We start from the raw sequence: 5,685 nt of genomic DNA, 5'->3' as shown, positions 1-5,685 counted from the left end.
AGTACTCAGGAAGTAGATGCATGTGGATCTCTGTGATTTCAATGCCAGCCAAGTCTATATAGCGAGTTCCAGGACAGCTGGGATTACAGGGAGACCCTGTCTCAAAAAAAAAAAAGTAAAATAAAATAAAGACATTTTATTCCAAGACAGAATATTAATGATGGAAAAAAGATATTATGTAAGATGGGATTATAAATTATTATATTTACACAAAAATGTGAATACACAAAAATGTATACTGATACATATTCATACATGTTTAGATAAAATCATATCTACAGGAAATGTAGTTGTGTTCCCAGTACTGTGGCTTTCTGAAGACAGTACACTATTTGTTAGTTTAATATAGAAATAAATTCAATCTGTCTTGCTTTCTAAGGATGATGTGATAATTTATTTCAATAGCTGCTGCATGAAAACTGATGAATCCATAGTACATTATCAATGCATTATTAATATTATTTGCACTGTGAATAAACAATTCCTCATGCAAAATTCACGAACAACATTGAAAACTTGGTTTGCTTTATTTATTGAGTGCACTAAGAATGAATTTCAGTGTAAAGTAGCGGTGCTGGGCATCAGTCCCCTGGTAATTCAAAACAGCCAATCCTGAATTTTTGACGTGAACTATATTTTGATTAATAAGATGATTACATGGAAGTCCAGTGAATTACTAATATTTTATTAAACTAAAATTTTAAATATTCTTGAAGATATTGTTGAATATTAATAAAAATTTTATGTAAAGCTAAATAATGAGATAACTGAAAATAAATCATTAAAAGTTATAAGTATGTATTCATTCAAGACTCTAATAAACTTTAGTGTTGCTCTATGAAAATGTGTATTGACTTCCAAATTATCTATTAATTTAAAGAAATTCTGTTTCTTTAGTTCTTTCAAGATACATTTTGAATAAAATGCATTGAATTTGTTTGGAAATTTTTAAAGCTGCATATAAGTTGATATTTTAATAAATCAATCATGTGTTTAATGACTTAACAAAGAAATTCTTTAACAAAATACTACCTTCTTTCCAAAAACAAACTCTCACATCTTTCAATGGATGATAAACAAAGGATGATCTTGCAAATTTGCGTAAATCTGTGGATTGATTTTTCCCAGGCATCTTTTCCTTTGGGACTTACTCTCAAGTAATTTGCATGATCTATTTTTAGGGATAATAAAATATATTAGAGACATGATAAATATAATGAAGATTACCTGGCCTTGTCATTTTAATCCTAATTTATGACTACTGATATATTTAAAAATTGCCACTACTTTTCTTTACATCTACCCCCCCACCCACTTCTTTGTGGGACAACTGAACACATGGATTTGGATTTTCCTTTACAGTGAAAGAAAGGTGTAAGCATGTGGGATTCTGGATAAAGTTCTTTTAAGACTAAGACAACATAAATGAGTGCTTACATGTATGTGCACCTTCTACAATAGGTACGGAAACAGATGACGACAGACAGAAATTCACAATGGTTATGTGTGATTGAAATTCCTTTGCTGTGACAAAAGACCTGAAATATGAAGTAAAGTGAAAAGTTTTTGTGTGTGTGTGTTTGTTTTTTAACATTTACACAGTTTTTGATACATATCTGTCTGTACTTGGGAGGCAGAGGCAGGTGTATCTCTGTGAGTTCAAGGTCAGTCTGATCTACATAGTTCCAGGACACCTGGGGCTACTGGGAGACCCTGCTTCAAAAAGAAAAAAAAAAAAAAGTCACATATCCCAAGGATCCTGAATCTCCCTATGTAATTTATGTAATTTACTTGCATATTATACATGTGAATAATAGTACATGGTTTGCATTAGAAAATGATCTATTTCCATGAAAATGTATGTGATTTTGGAAGGTTTCACGTATCATAACAGTTCTTAGGATTGAACATGAAAATACAAACTAGAATCTACTAATGTAAACATGCTTTAACAGAAGCTCAGTATTCCTTTTTTTTTTTCTTTTTTTTTGGTCTTTTTGAGAAAGGGTCTCTCTGTTGCCCCAGCTACTGTCCTGGAACTCACTATGGAGACCAGGCTGGCCTTGAACTCAGTATTCCTATAAGTGAAAAAACCCAAATTTTTCTTTAGTTTTTGTTTTTAAGGGATACCATGAAATGATTTGATTTTTACAGGGCACTATATTTGAGTAATGATCCTTTCAATTCCCAACTTTCTATGGGTCCTATTCTTTCACTGCGTTTATTTGTTCAGGATTGCATATATAAATCATCTCAGTTGCTCTTGAATAGTTTGGAGTGTCCACTCACATCGTACGTTTTCCACACTCTGAACATGTCACAGAAGTTAAGTCCTTAGAAAAATGGCAGTATATAATCCCCTGTCACAGTGCTTTTCCCAACACATATTGTATTAAACTCTGTGGACTGTATTTGCATTGAGAGGATATAATAGGAATTGAATTCTCATTAACATGCAGTTATTCTGGAAAAATATAGGGAATTTCAAGAGAAGGGTAAATGTGATAGAGATAAACGTGGTGTTTGGAGACTGTCTTCAGGTCCTGAAGCTCTGAGAAATGAAACTCTGACAGCAGAACTCAGTTATCACTAGGCAGTAGTACTGTGCAGGCCCGGATGAACGACTTAGGTTGTATTTTTCTGTTACTATTAGTCCGAGACGTGATTCTTGTTTGAGGAGTACATACGGTCATACCCCTAATGTCATGTTAGCAGAACACATGTAGAGATTTTTAAAAGCTCTGAGAGACTGTCTTCACAAGATCCACAAAGCCTGTGCTGCATTCTCACACCAACACTTAGTCCTATGAGCTGAACACAACGCATGCCTGGATTAGCTTTGGTGTGCTGTAGATAGTAAAACCCATGGTGACAGGGAGCTCTCTCCCTTCAATCTTCCCAGTAGACACTTCTCTGACTTCTGAGCCCACCTGAACAGCATCATTATAGCTCTATAGTGGTACCTGAGAAGTTACTAAAGTAAGACTTGGTCCCAGACAAATATGTATCACTAAATATTCCATGCAGATTTTAATTTGGAAGTCTTGTCATGTCAGCACATGGAAATTTAACAGCCCTTACTAGCCCTTTACTGAGACTTCAGGGATATCAAATATAATTTTTTCAGTTGTATTAACTGACACTCATCTAATATCAGATATTGCTCTCCAATTCCATATTTCTGACACTAACATATTACAGCTATCTCATGTGCAGATAGTTTCATTCTGATTACAAAGAGATAAGTATGACAATGATATAAAATCAAAGTATGCTTGTATCTGTGCTGTCTTCACTAGGAGTCCATAGGATCACTGAACTTGCTGGAATCATTTGCCAACCAATGTATTTCTATTTCTACTTATAGGAATTATTGCCTTTATTTTCACTTTATCTGTGTTTAAAAAATCAGGGTGTGAAGAAATTTTAGTTGAATCACTTTTACTAACAACACAAACTATTGTGACTCATTTTATGTATGTACATCACTATACTTTCCTGTTTGCAACCATCACACATCCCTGTCCTACATATCGCAAAACAGCGCCATTGTTACCCCTTAGTTCTCTGACTGTATTTAATATATAACATGCATATATTTAAACATAATAGCTTTGAAAGTGAGTCCATGCATTGATTTTAGAATATTTAATATTGATATAATTTAAATATTCAATTTTTCTTGTACAGCTATGAGGAAATAGAGCTGTGTGAGTATTGACCAAATTTTATATACAAATAAACAAATGAGATTGTCCAAGGTAAACCAAACAAATGAGAATGGCTTGTCTTGTGAGACAGGTTGATTGGTGAAAAGAAACTGGTTGATAACAGGAGCTAAAATTCCAGAGAAAGAGACACTTCCAGAAGGCCAAGAAGTGAACACAGTTCTCCTGTTTCCACTTGAGACTTTGCTGATCCATCAGGACACAGTCAGTCTGGTTCCTACACATACACAAATGAGATTTCCCAAGGTAAACCAAGTAAATTAGAATGGCTTGTCTTGTGAGATAGGTTGATTGGTGAAAAGAACCTGGTTGATAACAGGACCTAAAATTCCAGAGAAAGAGAGACTTCCAAAAGCCCAAGAAGTGAACACAGTTCTCCCCTCTCCACTTGAGACTCTGCTTATCGATCTGGAAAGAGTCTGGTTCCTCCCCAACTGTGAAATAGGACACAGCACAGGAGGGAACGTGACAGCAGCATAGAATGGAATTTTGGCCAATGCTCTGGCACTAAATGAAGAGAACGGAAAATTCAGGCCCTATTCCTACACCATGGAGTGATTGGGAAGTCAGGGGCTTTCTCTAGGAGTGGGAAATTGTGGAATGCAAAGTCCATCACCCAGGAAGATCTACAAGTAATCCAAAGCCATTTCCAAGCATCTTGATTAAGGGGTATGACTAAGACGTGGGAGGGATGTCTCCATCTGCTGCAGAGCTTGCTAGATATGTCCTGGATCTTTTGTATTGAGAGGCCAAGTAGTGATCCCGGGTTTTCTCTACATGGAGAGGTCCTGCGAAGGATCCTAGGCTACAGTCCTGGAATCAGCTACTTTCCAGGTCCACTCAGTGATGGCATTGCTGATCTATCTCTGGTGTGTGCTCAGTGTTCAGAGTCCCTGCAACCTCCTGGGTACCTCCCACCTCCTGTGTTCCCCATGGTGCAGGATCCTTTGGCAGCCCTGGAGCATGAAACTTCATGGGCTGATTGGCACCTGCTTCCTGCCATGGTCCACAAAGGCCCCAGCTACCAGCAGCCATGCTCAGCCTCTTGCAACCAACCTCAATGAAGACCCTCTCTGGACCAGAATTATACAATTTTGTAACTCTTGATTCACTGCTCCCCTTACTATAAGAACCAAGGAAAAAACCTCCCTAAAAAGACCAATGGACGCAGACTAAGCCCAGGCTGATATAATAGACTTTAGACTTCGTTATGCTCAGAGCCCTAGACACTGAAAAGTTACTAGATGCTGGCCCCAGCAAATTACCTGGATACTGAGTCCACTGATATGTGACAAGGACAATTATTTGTTCCATTCCCACGTGGCTGAATGGTTAATGACACACCCCCAATTTCTCTTGAAAAGGACTAAGAAAGTTATTGATTTAGAATCGCCCCAGACTTACTCATATTCCATAAAGCTGCAATTACTGATAAAAGGATATTAGGAAGTAGCTTTTAACAGGAGAATTGAGATTATATGGCCAAAAATATTCATACCTTAGCATCACATTTTTAGGACATGAAATTATTTTGATCTGATTGTGTTTTGGAAAATTGATATTATAAAGAAAATATGAGATTTTCCTTTTGGTAACATTTACTTAAAAACTAAAGAAGAATGCAAGAAGAAAGATGCTGGGCATGTTGTCAAGGTTGGAAAGGAGAAACCCACACTGGAGAACAGTTGGGGAACAGAAATTACACTTTGTATGCCTTTCAAAAATAGTAATAATGTAGGACATTGTGTCACATGTGGTGGTAGTAGGGAGTGGTTGACAATGGGACAGGCATTTAAATATAATCAAAATACCTTCTTTGAAATTCTAAAATAATAAAAACATGAAAGAAATAAATCCTGAGGGATTGAGACATAGCTCAGTGGTTAAGAGCACTGGCTGATCTTGCAGAAGACCGAGGCACAGTTCCTAGCACCCACACTGATGCTACCAACCATCT

This window comes from Nannospalax galili, unplaced genomic scaffold (assembly GCF_000622305.1).
Source record: "Nannospalax galili isolate Female #2095 unplaced genomic scaffold, S.galili_v1.0 scaffold2751, whole genome shotgun sequence".
Lineage (NCBI taxonomy): Eukaryota > Metazoa > Chordata > Mammalia > Rodentia > Spalacidae > Nannospalax > Nannospalax galili.
Note: the sequence above shows the minus strand (reverse complement) of the source record.